The sequence below is a fragment of the Urocitellus parryii genome, chromosome X, assembly GCF_045843805.1.
Source record: "Urocitellus parryii isolate mUroPar1 chromosome X, mUroPar1.hap1, whole genome shotgun sequence".
In the NCBI taxonomy this organism is placed as follows: domain Eukaryota; kingdom Metazoa; phylum Chordata; class Mammalia; order Rodentia; family Sciuridae; genus Urocitellus; species Urocitellus parryii.
The window spans coordinates 105,508,302-105,526,868 of NC_135547.1; the positions used below are offsets into that span (position 1 = coordinate 105,508,302).

An 18,567-nucleotide genomic window follows, 5' to 3' on the forward strand; every position below is an offset into this window, starting at 1 on the left:
CAATTTATAGTCAGCCTGTAAAAAAAAATGGTGCATTAAATTTCCATTTGGCAACCCCATTATAATAAGATAAAACATACTTTCTAAAAATTTCCATTTGATGAGTAAGTGAACCAATTCAAAATGTCTTCATTTTATTGATATAGCATCAGCATCATTAATGATAATGCTTTTTGACAAAGAGCAATTAACTAGATTTGGTGAACTGAGCAATTGAGCATTGTATTTGTAGTCTGAACATTTGGCACTGAAGATTCTAGGAGTACATATTAAAATGATTGTTGATTATTTAAAGATTTATTAAGTTGATGAAGAACATTAAAGCATAATATATCCTGTGTTATTTAGGATGTGACTAGTTTCAAAAGTACTTAAGACACAAAGAAAACTTATTGGCTTAGTAAATAATAAGCTCAGTGTTTGCTCAAGGGTTTAATACAGAGTTTTATTAAGGAGTCAAGGATTGGTCTGCTTCTCTTTTAATCTGTCTATACTATCCTCTATAACTTGTCATACTGATACAAACAGGCTTATCTCAGCAGATCCTAGAAACTCTAGTTTTCTTGTTCAGAAACAGATAGGAAGAGTTTATAAATGGCAAATAAAAGGTAGGAGTTTCTCTATGAATCTTCTTAATCGTATGACTTCCTTGAGCATATCACTGTAGCAAAGTGTATAGAATTAACCCAAATGATTTTTGCAAATCTGAGCCCATATTTAGAACTGAGAGTGAGATTAATCCTATCCAAATCATGAGTCTACTGTACAATGAAGTGTAAGGATATTGGCTGTGCAATTGCAGTGTCCACTATAGTCCTTTTTGAATATTTGGCATTGCTAATGCTTGGTAGCATGTATTCACTTTCAAAAATCCACAAATATCCTTCTCAAAAAGAAAGATTAAGACTTCTTCCAATGTTGACTTCCAGTTTATAGGTTGGGTTATTTGGACAATTGACAGTTCCTTTTAATTAAACCTCATTGTAATGCTTTATGATTGACTGGGCAATGACTACATGAAAAAATATTGATGTCCCTAACAATAAATAAAAAGTTAAAAGAAGAAAGGATATCCTGACATATAAAGGAAAAAGTCCTAAATGCCTAACAGGACAGAATGAAAAAACAAAAACAAAAACATATACTATCCTGTGCTTTTAGTGAGTTGTTAGCTATTCTTTGTTTTGTTCATTGAGAATTTTGCTAAATAGTTGTCTTCAAAATTACATCTGAGATTGATATTAGTGAAATACCATTTCAGTGGCACTCATAGTATTATACATATTTTGTTATGTTGGGATTCTGGTGTTTGGTTCAGAGTTGATTAATAACTAGACATTTTTAGTTAGACTTGGGATTTCTTTGGCAATCAGTTTTCTTTACAATTTTTAGGCAGTTCTAGAATGCAAATCTCAATGTCAAATTTAAATAGGCAGAGAGAGAGAGAGAGAGAGAGAGAATGAACATTCACATTGAAGCAGTCTTATATGTCGTGTGTGTGTGTGTGTGTGTGTGTGTGTGTGTGTGTGATTAAACCTTGAAAATTATTGACTTCTCTAACAGAATAATCCAGAGGAATGGTGGGAATTTGGTAACATTAATCTAGATCTTCACATTGCCATGCTACTGGTACTTCACTTCTCAGTGATTCTCTTGGTTCTATCCTCTTTTCACTAAGTCTTTCAAGTAGTTATATTTCCCCAGTGATCTTCTAATGATAGCAACATAATCTGTGGTGTTCTTTTTTCATTTACATTCAAGATAAACTAATTACTTTTTTCCCACAATAATGGAAAAAGTCTGGAAACTCTTCTGTTTGAAACATGTTAGGTTATGTCTGTGGTTATTATATTGTCATCAACAGAAAGTCATGCACATAAGTTTATATTATAGGTCTCTAAACCCATCATGGTGACAGGGAATCACTTAAACCTGTCAAGGCTTATGGTTGGATTAGGGTTGAGAGTAATTTCACCCTAGCCACAAAACAGCTACAGAATTTGAGATAAATTGCATAACTTATGGTAATACCTGAATGATTTCAGTGTTTTTACATATTTAATTGCATAATCTTTAATGGAATAAAATATATCATGTATACTTACTTTGGTATGTGTGTGCCTGTGCATATACATGGGCATTTCAATATATACATAAATACATTTACAAATTTATAAAAGTAAAATATTTCATTAATTAGAGAAATGTTTTACTTTTTCTTGTAAAATACATTTATATCCACTAAATATTTTAGCTAATATAAAACTTAGGTTGATTCTTTCTAAAGAGACTGCCCCTCACCAAAGTCATGCTTAGTTTAGGTCAAGTAATTAGTAATAAGCAAAGTATTTCTAGAGCAATAGTTTAGAATCCATCCCAGAGCTAAATGTATTCAACATTTAGTAAACATTTATTGAGTACCTGTTTAAAAAGAATGCTATGCTAGGTTTCTGTAGGTAGGTAGGTAGATAGATATAAATAAATATATGTCATAAAACAATGGCAGATTTGCTCTCAGGATATGCTTATTTCCAATATCATCACATCTTTCTTTTTTTCATTTTTATTTTATCATAGGAAGACACTGATTTTTTTTTAGGAAAAAAAATGATACAGGAACTCACCTTATTTATATACTTATTTATATAAAAGCTTGTATAAAGCATAAGCATATGAGAGGTATACATATACATTTTCATAATTTGGATTGTTATTATGTTTGCCATTTTAATTTTTCCCCCTAGATACCTTGCCTTCAATATTTGTCATAGAATTTACTAAAAGGAATGAGAGTTTAATAATATGACAGATTTATCTGAATAGAGTGCTTTGTGTAAAATACAAGAATACTGGGACTTCTCATGTCAACCTAATGTATGATTTACCATGTTTCTAAATACATTTTATTAGCTTCTATATTTTAGTAAAAAAGAGTAATTAGCAGATAGTATCTTAATATGATGGTATCTGTATCAGAAACCAAAAAATCATCTCTAGAAATTGTCAAGCACTCTATATTTGTTAACACTAATAATGTCATGATTATGATTTAATTTTTCTGTTTTAAAATAAGTAATTTATGTAAGATATACTTATGCAACATATGTACATATGGTCAATTTTGAAGATAGGTGAGAACTTAGTACAATTTTTGTGTGTAGGATCATAAATTTAAAATGAAATTCATGGTTAATTAGAATAAGAAATTGATGAAAATAATGATATCTGATAATTGTTAAATGTTCCTGTGCCAGACATAATTCATAGAACAATGGAAAAGCACATATCATTTAGAACATTATATAAATACTAGGCCCAATTTCAGAAAGAGCCAGGGAGAGAGACAAATTTCTTAGCCATGAGTAGTTTTGACACTGGGATAGTAGTTATTTATTCCTAACAAAGTGTTGCTAAGGAGACTTTCTTAAACTATTTCCAAATATGAATCATCCACACTCACAGATCTTTGAAATCCTTTATTTGGGTTAAATCAAGACAACCTATGTAAAACCTGGAGAATGTGCTGTATATACATTATTTTCTCACTTTCCCACGCACATCTTTGCTATTTACCAGGACATACTTATCTTAACAATATAATACTTTTGGCCTTGAATGAATCTGTTCAAATTAATGTAGTGTTCACCACTGCAGTAGCAGAAGAGGCTGTGGTTTTGCAACTTTTATTATAAGTCATTTGAAGCAGAAAATTCTAACAAGTTTTCTTGAAGAATGCTTACTGAAAATTAAAGGTGTTTGGCTTTTATAAATGACTTTACCACTTCTCAATGGGTGGTTTTATCTTACTTTCTTGAAATTTAAATTGGACCAAGGTTATCAAAATTATATCCTACACATTATTACTGTCGAGTGCTTTTTAATAATAATTTTGTTAGCATTCATTATGGACATACTGAATGGTAAGATCATGTGACAATTGCTTCAAAGACAGTATCTGTGATGTTTACCTTCAATCAGTCTTCTCACTTTACAGATTAAGTTAAAAGATTTGCTAAAGACCATGAGACTAGTAAGTGGCAGAGCAAAATGGTATATAGTTATTTTGGATTCCTAAACCTAGGATTGTAAAATGAGTATTATCCTTTCTATTAAAATTACTTTTAATTTATCCTCATATCTTTTAAATTTACATAATAATGTCATATGTGGTCATCAAATGCTGGTGGCTCAATCTATCAATATTTATTATTCATCTAATTTGTGTTAACTACTAGGATTTATTTGAGTTTTCCTCACAGTCTTTATGGACTAGAAGAGGAGACAAACACAATGAACACTGTCTTGAGGCCCAATAGAATTAAGTAGTAAAATAGATATTCATACAAATCCTCTGGGAACACAAACCTAGCTTTGTGAAGATTGACCTAGCAGGTGGTGCAAAGCATAACTGAATGATGAGCCCTAATAATCAAGTATGTCTTCCATAGGAGGACTCTTCCCATAGAAAGATCATCACAGTTTGTGGAACTCAATGAGAAAGACATAGAAATATGAGTGCTCTGTATTATTTAAGATGGGGCAGGTGGGAAGGCAAGAGGAAGAAAAACAGCTGGAAAGGAAAGTTGAGGGCAAATTGTAGAGATGTTGTCTACCATATTAAGGGGTATGCATTTTATCTAGTAGGCAAGAAAAGGTTATTGACAGGTTTGCATATTGAGCTACATGTTTCAATCCCGGGACTTAAGGAGCTATATATAGAAACATTTTGGCATTATGAATGATGGAAAGTGCCCTACTAATGTAGAAGTTCCAATACTACCTTGAGGTGAAGCTGTCCAAATATATTTGGAAACTAGGATTTATTCTTAGCAGATCAGTTAAGACCAATGATGTAGATATAGTCTAGGGGCTGGGATGTTTGGAGATTGCTGAGTAATTTCTAAGAATATAAGAGATGTCACAAAGAGGAAAGCATGGTAACTCTTGAAGATATTCAAGGACAAAAGATTTTGGTTGAGATAATATCTCATCTGAAATATGTATTGATATATGTATTGATAGGTATATATGCAGGAACCCAGAGTGGGGGTCACCTAGATATGATTTAAGAACTTATCCAGGAAAATATTATACAGAAGATTTAAAAAAAATATTTTGAAGAAAACAATTATATTCAACAGTGTCAAAATTTGCAAAGGAATTGAGGAGGGTAAAGATGGAGGAGGGACATCTGAATCTGATTTTAGAATCAGAGTTCTGTGTTTTGAGAGGGCTGTTTTATCAGAAAGTTGGTAAATAAGAAAGAATGCATACAATTAAAGAGGCATCATGGCCATTTGGAAGCAGAAAAGTGGAGTAAACTACTCAGAAGTTTTTTGTTGAATGTATGAAAGTGGTGGGATTGTAAACTGAAGGGTGGTAGAATTAGGAAGATGTGTCTTAGATTGGAAGAATTTTAAGAATTTTGATACATTATACTAGTACACTATAGGAATTTGTGACACATGGTATATACTATACTATGTTCTATATATAATATATGGTATGAATCTATAAATGTTGATTTTTCTGGACAAAAGAGGCAAATGAAAATCTCTCTGAACATTCACCATGTATTTTCAAAACAAGTTTTTTTTCCCATTAATACTTATCCAATGCAATTCTATTTTTAGCAAGTTATTTTTTATTAATATTGATTTCTACTTAATCCCCTGGAATGCCTTTAAGTCCCAGTGCATTTCCTTCCCTTTATTAAAAAATAATCTTTCAAATTCAAGTTTTGTCAGAGAGCAAGATGGCACAGGGCAGAGAGTACAGACCATGACATAGTTAGAACATTTTAACATGACTTGACTTCATAAAACATGATAAAATAAGGATCAGGCAGCACTTTGTTTTAAAACATTTGTTGCTGGAATTCTATTATTCATTAAAAAAAAGCCTGCTGATCACTAGGGTTCTGTCCCCTGATGCCCGGTTTTAGCACCTTCTACAACTCCCTGTGAATAATGTAGAGCAGTGATGGAATACTTCAAGCCAAATCTAGAAATAGACCATCTTAAAAATATGATTTCCCATAGTTAAATAATGCAACAGACTTTCCTATCTAAAAAAATGGCAGTAAACATTGAATTTTGCTAGCTAGCATTTACATTTCTTAAACTAAGGTAAAGGAAAATAGTTTTGACTTGCCATCCACAAAGCTGAAATGCATATGAATATATGAATGCATGTATTGTGGATGTTTATAATTAAGTATGATGGAAAAGTATAGCATGATTTTGACAAATAAGACCAGACATCTGAAATTCGTCAAATTCACATTTATAATCTGAGCTGTAAAGTACATCCTTTAACCATATTTATAAGTAGCCCTTTGAAGTATGATTTCATTTTCCATCATGTGACATAGTAGAAAATAGTAGGAAAAAAAAAGCAAAAAGGCAGGAAAAAGTGAAATACTTGAAGCAAAGGTATAGCAAACCCAGTATCAAAGAGCTGAATAGGAGAAAGACCAATATCCTAGATTTCATTTTTTCTATCACAGAAATAATTATCAACTTCAGAATGTCCATCTAAAATTTACAGTAACAGTGAACTAAAATATATAGGCAAGGGCTGACTTGATGGTTTGACTATGATTCTTCAACTTTTCAGTGGTGCAAAAGTGATATCCAGATTCACGTGCTGTAAGAAAGTGTGCATGGCGCGCCTGGAATGAGATCGCAGGTCCCTTGATGTTGGGTCCCTTGATGTCCTAGGGAACCTCCTGTTGATTTTCCCGGATCTGGCCAGACCTATATGGAAACACGGGAGGACAGAGGAACTGGCTGCTGGACCCCTGAGAGCCCCCTGCTTCCAGTGGAGCGCAACAACAAAGTTGTGTGGCCTGCCAGGGTGCCGGCCCTGGAATCGGCCTCAGCTGTTGGGGCGCTGGCCGCCTTGGACCCCTCCAGGCTGGGCTCTCCCACTTCACCCCCTTGATACCCAGAGCGCTTCCTTCCCATGTACTCTGGGGAACAGCTCCAGCAGCTCTTGCCAGGTGCAAAATCTTCGGCAGGAGCGCGTGTAAAGTGACTGATAAGGTACCTCTGATGCAACATGACCAGGTGGGCAGAAGTTACTACCACACATAAAAAGAGGCCCTTGCCTGCAACATCATGGGAGGACATGAAGAAGGGGTCCTTGGAGGGAACAAGCCCAAATCTACCAAATCGTAAACAACCTGAAGCCAATAGACTGTCCCTTAAAAATGTTGCACGCCAAGCAAAACATAAAAAGAACAAAAGGAAGAAAGAATACTTAAATTAAGATGTGAATGGATTCATGGAATACCTAAAACAGAACTCACAGATGGTTCACAATGGGGAGATGATAGCAATGGACAGCCAGGAAGTAAGGGAAGAAATTGCAGTTGCTTTAAAGAAAGACAGTCCATGGGAAGGAAGACGATTAAAAAGACAAGCAGCAAAGAAAAACGCAATGGTATGTTTCCACTATAGAAAACCTGACCAGGGAATTGCAGATTGCCCAGCTGCCCTTGTAAATCAAGATATGGGCACTGGAATATGTTATTGATGTGGGTCCACAGAGCATGAAATAACCAAGTGCAAGGCTAAAGTAGACCCAGCTCTTGGTGAATTTCCTTTTGCAAAATGTTTTGTTTGTGGGGAAATGGGGCATCTGTCCCATTCATGTCCTGATAATCACAAAGGATTCTATGTTGATGGTGGTGGTTGCAAACTTTGTGGTTTTGTGGAACACTTTAAGAAAGATTGCCTTGAAAGTCATAATTCAGATCGAATGGTCACAGTTGGTCACTGGGCAAAGGGGATGAGTGCAGACTATGAAGAAATTTTGGATGTACCAAAACCAAAGAAACCCAAAATAAAAATACCTAAAGTTGTCAATTTTTAATAGCATTCAGTACTGTTATTAATTACTATCACATTGTTACTTTCCGAATTGGACGTGCTTTACAAGTTAGGCTTCCTTAGCGCCAAGAACAGTTTACTGCATTCTGTCCATCAAAGAGTACTTCTACCTCTATTTGGAGAAAAAAATCACTGAAGAAAAGCACAAGATTATTAAATTGGATTATCTGAAAGAACTTGTTTTTAATGGAGAAAACTTAGACAAAACTAAGTTATATAGTTGATTATATATATATATATGTGTGTGTGTGTGTGTATGTGTGTGTGTGTATGTATAATATAAAAACAAAAGCATACTGCTTTGTATTTGTGAATGAATTTTTGATCATATTGTTTTCTTGGTGTAAAATATCAACTTATTATTATACTAGAAATTTATAATTTGCCATAAAGTCTGTATTTTTAAAATATTGAATAAAAATGCATTTGCTATTCCCTGAAAAAAAAGATTTTGAATAAAGGTCTTTTTCCAAGCTAATTATATGTAGTTGACATGTTCTCAAATTCCTGGACAGCATCAGAGAGCTGCAGCTTCCAGTCAGCCACACTGTGATAATCTACAACTAATATTTAACAGTGTACTGTATTGCTGGGATAGGACATTTGATAGGTTAAATATAGAAAATGCAATTTTGATTTACATTGTTTTCACTTTGTGGTCCTATAATAAATCAAGGATCTTCTGTATAGTATTCGATGACAATAATATCCTATCCATATTCCTCCCATAGAAATAAAGTGGCACTTAAAATCCTATGAAGTAATATGATTGAATATGGTACTAGTGTGTGTTTGTTGGTGTTGCTTAATATATTTCTTAGTCTTTTGAGTCTTTCTCATATCCCACAGAACTAACAAAAAAAAATTGAGTTAGTAATAAAGTTGTCTGAAATGCAGTCTTACTACTTTGAAATCAATGCCCCACAAAATATTACTTTATCCTTGCTTTTATGCCTCCTTTTACCAATTATCTAAAACAAAAATCTAGAAGGCATTTTCAACAACACTCTCTTTTCTTTGTATTTAAAGTCACCAAATCCAATAGATTATGAGGACAAATATATCATAAATTCACCATGTCCCTTCTGCCACCATTCCTACTGTTTTCTAAGCCCCCAACATAACTCATCAGTTCATTGTTTTAAACACCCTTGAGGGTCATGGGTCAGGCACTATTACCTTTTGTACTTCACTGGTCTCCTAATTGGTCTTGCTGCTGCCACTCTTCCAGAGACCATCCACACTATATCCAGAGTGATCTTTAAAGAAAAAAAAATTAAAATTATATTACTGTTTTCATGAATTGACTGTCAGTTCTCTAAAATTATCACCAGAAAAGCCCTACTGATCAAGCAGTGTTAAGTGTATTAGACATACTACCATAGGGAAACTACTAACTTGACAAGGTCTTGTCCATGTGTTAATGTGAAAAAAATTGGAAAAGGGATCCTACAGAGCTTGGCTGGGTGATTGGTTATCCAGGTTTTACAAAGAAGGAAGCTGTTTACTATAGGATAAAAGATTTGACATGATAGTTTTTAAACTGATAAGAATGGTCTTTAAATGAAGAAACAATCCCCACAAAATTAATAGTTACGTTGGTTCACAACCTTCATTCTAAGTGTAGGTATTTCCCAGGGCATGAAGCTAGGTGGTCTTTGCTTTGTCTTGGTATTATAAGGATAGGAAATCATACTGGTTTTTGTACTTATGTGTGTTTAGTTGCTTCCTCTATATTATAAAACATAAACTATTTTATAAATGTCAAAATGTATTACAAAATATATTTTAAAGGAAATTTTACTTTGCAAAGCATACATATTTTATGATATGTATTATTATTTTTATCCTACCCTCAATTTATATAATATGCAAAACAAATTATATCCTCTAGCTATATTGATTCTTGTGATATTCTTCCCCCACCCCCGGCACATATGCACTCAGTGTTGTCTTACATAGTTTTATGTCTTTGAACAAATTCTTCTTCTGCCTGATAACCATCCCAAACCCTCATTGTTTTCTTTCCTTGTCTGGCAAATTTTGATTCATCTTGCTAGATTTCCTCAAAAATCTTTGTTTTGGGAAATCATTCATGATAAAAAAAAATTCCTAGTTCTCAGTAATGTCTGTTTTCCCCTTTCTAAGCTTTCCTTTCTTCTTGGGCATACACCTATATAGTTCCTCCATGGGACTATAATTTCTTTGAGGGCAGATGTTTTATTCTTCTTCATATACATTCTTGTCTAAGAAAGTGACTAAAACATAGTTTATAACACATGAATAACCAATATTTACTTATTTTAGTGTTTTTGATTGAGTATACAAAGCATTCCTTCTTAAGTTTGTTTTACTTGGCATAGTAGCCAGCGTTATTGAGAATTTAACCATGGGTGAGGCCCCTAAGGTCTGTGCACAGGTAAGTAACACATTTAATTTTCCTTACAAAATATAGAAAGGAGTTTGAGTGGTACAGGAATATTTTTGGTTCCATAGCCCTTATTCTTAATCCTTTAATGCTACCCTTTTTAATATGCTTAATATCATATTGGTAAGGATTGCCAACTAATTTTACCACAAATATGACAACCATAAACATGATATGTATTATTTGGAATACTAAAGGGCACATAATTTCTTCTATTAATATTTAGCTAATGTTCATTAGTATTCACAATTTGCTAGTTACTATTTGAATTTCTTTATATGAACTACCTAAGCCACCTAAATAAATTTAGGAGTTATGCAACATACATTTACTCCCTCCTCTTTGGTTTCTAAGGTACTACACATTCTTGGTTTACCTTTTGAATTTCTAGCTTATGGTTTACTTTTCATTTTCATATTCTTATTAATCCAAATTCCTAGTATCACACTAAGTGGGGTTCAGTTCCTAGATTACATTCATTTCTTAAATTATATCATGACATTAAATATTGTCCATAAATTGATGCCTCTCAAATGATTATCCCAACGCAACCTTTTTAGTATAGTCCAAACTTTTAAAAAATTGTTTTTAAAGATGCTGATGGATCTTTATTTTATTCATTTACTTATTTATTTATATTTAACCCAGTGCCTCACGCATGCTAGACAAGTGTTCTACCACTGAGCCAAACTTTTTAATATAACTATCTACACACTCTCTAGTCAATTTAAATTTTACCTGTTCAAAATTGAATGGACCAAGCTCCAAATCTGCTTCATCAACAATGCTTTATATTTCTGTATCAACCACATTCTTTCAGTTGCCCTAGTTAAGCACTTCGGAGTCAAGCTTAATCTACCCCTTTTTTGCAAGTTGTAGATCAGAAAAATATACCAGGACTAACTTGACCAGATCTATATCTACAATCTACTCACTTCTTACTATTTCCTTTGTCACTGCCATTCTTTCTGGTCTAGATTGTTGAAATAGCATTTTAAGCTGACCTGCCTACTTTGGCCTTTGCTTTACCTGCAAACTATTTTGTCTGCTGTGTGGTCCTGATAACCTATAAGTCAGATCACATCACTCTTTTGCTGAAAATCCTCCAATGGTTTGCCACTTCCCCAAAGGAAAATGTAGTCCTGCCTTCTTGTAAATCCAAATGCAGTCATCTCCTTCTCCCCATCCATTTCTTTCCTGGCCTCCTCTACCAAAATTGTTACCTTTTCTCATTCCAGGGCAGTCATACTGGCCTAATTTATGCCTCTGCCTGAACACATAACCTCCACATATTGACATGGATATCTCTTCTACAAGTTTAAGTCTTTCTTTTTTGCAATACTCAGTGAACTCAATGATATTTTACCTGATCTTCCTAATTCAATCCACAATGTTCTCTCCCCTGGCAATTCCTATTCCCCTCCCTCACTTCATTTTTTTTTTTTTGTAGTATTTACCATCTTCAAATACTTTTTAATTTTATTTAATATATCTCCTCCAATATGATTAGTTACATAAGAACTTGGATTTTTTTGTCTGTTTTGTATATGCCTCTACACTCATCCTCTAGAATAATGGTTGGCCCTTTTTAGTTGCTTAGTAAATAGTAGTTGAAGACATACTACTTTTAGTGACAGAACTAGATGATTTTAGAGCCCTTCTAAACAAAATAAAGAAAGCCATGATGCATTGAATATATAAAGTCTAGTCTACAAATTGCTCTTCTACCTGGCCTATCTGAAAATATGACAATTTTTGACAAATTATCTATTTGAAGTTTTTGTATTATTAGTTCATTTGCTAGAATAGATAATGAGAGGTATAACAATTGATTATGAATAGCTTACATGCTTATGAAAAGCAAAATGATAATGGATGTAACACATTATGGTTTCCTTATTTAAGGATGTATTACCTATGATGAATAGATGGGATACTTAATTTTCTGAGTTTCTCATTTACCCTCAAAACAAAAATAGACTATATATTCATTTGTGTGCTGCGTGTGTGGGTATGTATGCATGCACACCTCTGAGTGTGTGGGGTGTGTGTGTGTGTGTGTGTGTGTGTGGTGTATGTGTGTGTAGTCTATATGTCTAACTATAAACACATATATACATATATCCTTGCACTGGTTTCATCAAATATTGAGAAAATCTAATATAAAAAATGAAGCTTGCTAGTTGTCTCAGTTCCTGGTGCAAACCTTTTTTTTTTCCAGAAAACATTGTTTAGTCACCAAAAACCTCCCTTCCCAAAGCTGGGTTTCAATTTGTTGACTTCACATTTAAAAATGGTCAAGGTATTAGCAGTGAGTGTCATATGTTGCTCATTGGCAAGTGAGATCTCTAAAGATGGCCTATTATATGCTAAAAATAAAGGACTTTGATGCCAAAACCTCTATTCAATTCAGTCAGTATTTCAAACAGTACAGTGAGGGAAAAATCAGTTGAGGAAATTTGTCATCATATACATTAAATATCTTTGTGCTTCCCGTTTTGGTTAATTTTTCTTGCACCTTCAAATGCTTTGTGGGATCTGCTGCTGACAAGGAGCAAATTTATTTGTTTAGAATTTTGGCAGCCTTTCCTTCTTTAGCCTTGACTTTCTTGTAGACGTGCTAATGAGCTGTGAAAAGGCCAAATGGGAAAGAAATAAGACTTCCAGATAATCCATACTCTGATAAACTACTCCCATGATAATTGGCAGTTTATGGTTCTTCTAGGGCAGTGGGATAAAAAAGCAGTGTTGGCCATGTGAATGGAACAACCTACATTAATAAAATTATAAAAGAAGTTTACAAGGTAATCACAATCCATTCAAACAAATGTCATGTGTGTACCTTCAGGCCTAGGCACAATTTGATTATCTGAAGAGCTTTATAGGTCAGATTGTGCTGTGTCCCAGCATTTCTAAATCATGAAATTCTAAACCTACTTGTGGCTATTTCTCTTCTACCTTAAATGAATTTCTTTTTCCTGATTTATATTTTTCACAGGCCAGATCAAAAACACATTTACCCTTCCTTTTCTGCTTAATTTTCATGAAGTTATCTACATTACAATTTTCAACTGCTTCCATATATTTCATATTCAAAATTTAAATCACTGTGTTAATTTATGGATGTAGCAATAATTCTGTTTCATTTCTAACATAATGTGAAATAAGTCACCATATAAAAATACTTATTAAAAATAGAACAAGGAGTGATTTTGTAGGAAAATTTTAAGGATTATAGAAATCAGGAATATAGAGAATATTTTTAAAATATAATAAAACTTTGTTTTCAAACACAGTGTTTATTCTTTCACTATTTGAACAAAGCATGTTTATACATTGTATCTTTCCCTTCCTATTTTCCAAAGTAGAGCAACCAAGTCAAAACCTACCAATAGCATGTTTTACGTTTTGATATATATGATTATATAGCAATAAAAATTCCAGTAATATTTTTGTTCCATATTTTATCCTGTTCATGCTTTAATGTGCTGATTTGAAATTTAAATATGATTAAATTTTAGGGCACTGTGCTAATGAAGCCCATGGTAGTTCTTTTTAAACAAATTCATATGAGTATATTATCCATTGAGGATGCAGATATTGTACACTAAAAGTCAATTATTTTATAAATATATAAAATTGGTCACAGATGGATCTAAGGGTGAGAGAATCTAGATGAATAAATGAATTCTGTCAATAATTGTATGGGTTTATGATACACGTAATGACCACATTCACATAAAATATGGCACATTTTTATATTTTGATTTTTAAATGCAATTTTACAAATCTAGCTATCTCTGGGAAATTTCTTTCCCTTGAGTTATTAAATTGATGTCTGACTAAATAGTTAATTTTAGAGATGTCTACGAACTGATACTGAGTTCCATTCCCATCTCTGCTTTTTATTAGCTCTATGACCTTGGGCAAGTTTCTAACCTCTATGAATGTGGTTTTCTTATTGTAGAATGTAGACAATAATTGTCTCTTATGATATGAAGTAAAATTAGATGATTTAGTGACATATTTATACATATTACAAATAGTGGACACTCAGTGTATTATTTGTCTTTTTGATTGTAAATTCTATAGGAATTTAGAGGACAAGACAGACATCATAGATTAAAACATAGTCTACAAAGTGAGGAGCACCCACCTAGGTGAAACAAAAAATGATTCACTGGTTTTCTAGAATAATGTATTACAATGTGTTCCTATATTCATATTATAATTATTAACTAATATACTTTATCAATTTAAAACAATAGTGATAAATTATTTAAACCACCATACCCCAAAATTATAATATCAATATGAAATGGCTTTAAAAAATGATAAATTTGCAATCATTTGAAATATTTTAATTTCAGTTAACATGTATTAATTATACATATTGATGGGGTTCAGTATGATAATTGACACATGCATGCAGCATGTGCTAATCAACTCCAGCCTTATTTTTAATCCACCCCTTGCCTTTCAAATCTCTACTAATCACTATTCTACATTCAGTTCAGCTTTTCATAGCTTCCACATGTGAGGAATAACGTGCAGTGCTTGTCTATCTGTATCTTATTTCATTTGCAATATTCTCTAGTTCTATTCGTTCTGCTGCAAATAACAGGGTTTCATTCCTTTTTGCGATAGAATAATATTTCATTGTGTATATATTCTACATTTTCTTCATCCATTGACCAGGTTGATAGTCACCTAGGTTGATTCCATATTGTGGATATTATGAATAATGCCTCGATAAAGATGGATATGCAGGTGTCTGTTTAGAATGCTGATTTCATGCTTTCAAGTCATTTCATATAATATATGGTATGTGATATCTCAAAAACTTAGAGATCCTGAACAGGATGGCAGTAATAGTAGGCCCCTTCCTTATTTATTGGTATCCTCAGTGTTTGCAATGCAATGAAACACATGTGTACAGTTTAGTGGGTTAATGGATTTTATTATCTTACATGATAGAATACTTTTGCTGGGTATGGGGTATAGGCCTGTAATTCCAGTGACTTAGGAGACTAGGGCAGGAGGATCACAAGTTCCAGATCAGCCTCAGGAACTTAATGAGACCCTGTCTCAAAATAAAAAGTAAAAATGGCTGGAGATGTAGGTCAGGGATAGAGCTCCACTGGGTTCAATTTACAGCATCACCCCCCCAAAAGTAGAACACTAAATGTTTTTCAATAAAATAGGAGTGTCCTAGGAAATCTTTTTACTGAACAGAAAAGTTCTAGTTATCTCATGGCAAAGTAAGAAAATAAATTTTGTATTCTCTTTTTCAAAAAGTCAAGTGTCTCAACTATGCTAAACTTTTTTATGTTGGAAAGTGACTGTGAGTACCATATTATTCTCAGATATTTCCAAAAGCAATAAACTACTTGATCTTTCCATTGAAGGCAAAGTTTCTATATCAACAATGATTTCAAAATCAGTAGCATTTTATAAGAAAGTCATGCTAAAGAGACAACATTTCAAATGGCTATTTGGCAGTATTCTCATCATAAGTATCAGTTATAGAATCTTAAGCATCTGTAAAACAATCTTGAAAAGTTTTCCAATCTGTTGAAAATATTATAAATGAAATGTTTTAGTGAGGTTTCAAATCCACAGTAGAAATAGAAATAGAAATAGAATAGAAATACACACACACACACACACTCTTCTTGTTGCCTTTCACTGTCTTCCTACATGGACCCTCTGGTTTACCTTCACCAACATAAAAGAGGAGTTTTATTACTTTTCTTGAGGCAGCGGATAGAATTTGCAGCTAATAATGAAATCTGCTAGAGTCTTCCCAAGGCTTAATGCCATTAGTATTTTTTTACACTGCCAAGCTCTAATGTCCTTAAAGGATCTTCTCTGCTGGAGAGAATAGGGAGACAAATACAGCAGTGAATAAAGCAGCAGGTGCAATAAATATATGTGGAATATAATACTTTTTCTCTGCTATGATATGGAAAGATACTATGACTTTGGACTTAATTCCCTCATGAAGAAATGTCTTTATAGTAATCAAAATTAAGAAGGAATTGTGATAAGATATGTACTAGAGATTGTTTGACTCAACAAATATCTGGCATATTCTACTATATGTCAGATACTGAACAAAACTTTCTTCTTTCAAGGATCTTACCTTTATGCCCCCTATGAGGCTTTTCCTGAAGGTTATACCACACCATTGTTTTGGAAACAAGGAAGGGAGACAAAAATATGTAAAATAACTTCTAAAAACTCACTGAATTTATTTAAATAATTTATGTAGAAGATGTTGGGATAATCCAAGTAATGGTATACTTTAAGAAAAATGGAGATAACTAGTTTTGTGGGGAAAGTTGGCCTATTTAGCCCAGATGTCTTCAATTAAATAAATGTTTTTACAATCAAACTAAAGTCCTCTTAGTTGTTAGTTTTTCTTACTTCTATATTCTACACAGCACTAAATCAGAAAAAATGAGGCAATGGTAGTGATTTTATAAAGGTTGAATGGAAAAGGGTGATACTTAATATTAGTAATAAAGGACTCTATGTATATGAGTCTTTCAAACACCCTGAAAGTAGAATCATCATCTTATCCATTTTCACATGTGTACCAGGACTCTAAACTTAAATAGCTTTGCCTAGCACACATTGCTTATAAATTCCAGAAGCTGAACTTGACCTTAGGATTATTTTACTCCAAAATGAGACAGATTTAAAGTACACCCCCCCCCCCGTTAGATACTGGTTTTACACACGTTGAAGCTTTTGGTACATTGTTATGTCTATGGATGTAATTGGAGCCAGGAGGGCAGTGAGATTTTAGAGAAAGCTAGCTTGCATATGCAAGAGTGGAAAAGTGACTCAGAAGAATCAGTTGGAGAGGGAGAGGTTGGAAAGAGAAGAGCTAATCAATACTGGGATGTTCTTGAGTCTTTACTAAGGAACTAGTTTAAATATGGGAAGCAATTAAATGATCAGGAGACTGCAATCAATGGCTTGAGTCTCAAAATAGATTTGCCACCTGTGGTTTCTAAATAAAGTTTTATTGGAACATATTCATGTTTATTCACTTATACATTTTGTCTATGGCTCCTTTTGTATGGCACTCTACAGTGACACTACAAATTAAGTACAACTAGCTGGTAGTGGTTGGTAGAACTGAAGATATTTACTACCTGGGCCTTTACAGAAAAAGCATGACTCTTTGGTTATATGATAAGATTTTCCATTGAAATACAAAATACTAGTATTAATGTGATTATTGATAAGTTTTTGGGTGATTCTACTCTTATAACTTCTAATTTATTTAAATGTAGACTTCTAAAATAAATAGAAACATAGCTAAGAATACTGTAGAAAGTGATTCATGAAATAAAGCAAAATTTAAATTGTTTAAAAATTTAATTTTTTAATGAATGTGAGATTTTATTAATAGCCCCATACAGATGGTTTGAAACAATAAGAGAAAAATAGTACATGGATTTTATGGAAAAAAGTCAAACAACTTAAAAATCTGCTATAAGCATAAAGCTTAAAATGGCCATATGGAAAAATTTTACAATAATTTTTTTCCCTCATAAGTCACTCTGGAATATTTTATGTTGTAGAAAATTCTAGACTACAGTAATTTTTAGATGGATATGAAGTGGAAAATATTTTAGTTTGAATAGTGTTTTCATTTTCATGACATATATGTATTTCATTTTGAAATGTTTGGTAGGTGAAAGAAACTGCATAAAGCAGCTTAGTTTAGAATAATTTTTATTTTAAAGGTATTTATTTTTTATATATTTATAAATAAATGATTAAAATAAATAACACTTGTTACTGTTGCATAGGCCTTACAGAAAATAACTTAGAAATTTACTTGTTCTCAGATATTTTGACACTATCTTATTTTAAAGTTATTTTTAGTAAAACACTTATTTTAAAATTACCTACCAACTATTATGAATTCCAACCAAATATTAACTTTTTAAAATTATTAATATATACAAAACACTATAAAGTTATTGTGTTTATCTTTCTTCTCTGTCATCTGTGAATTTCATAATATTCTCTCAGCTCTTCATAATGACAAAAAGAATGTAGGCTTATTGAGGATCATGTTTCTTTTCCCATGCTTCATAGATATGACTTCAGTTTCACTAATCATGAAACTGGATATCTGTTTTCTACTACCTAATACATTTATGAGAAAATTGTTTTACATAGGAGTTGATTGATGTTTAATAAAAATATTATTGTATACTA

At 32.7% G+C, this 18,567-nt stretch overlaps 1 protein-coding gene and 1 pseudogene across 3 annotated transcripts in view; both read left to right on the top strand.

Annotated features, from left to right (window-relative positions):
• Positions 1-18,567, top strand: part of Dmd (dystrophin) — a 2,014,880-nt gene that overhangs the window by 489,507 nt on the left and 1,506,806 nt on the right. The window lies entirely within an intron of this gene.
• On the top strand, positions 6,635-7,878 carry LOC113192487 (zinc finger CCHC domain-containing protein 9 pseudogene; annotated as a pseudogene).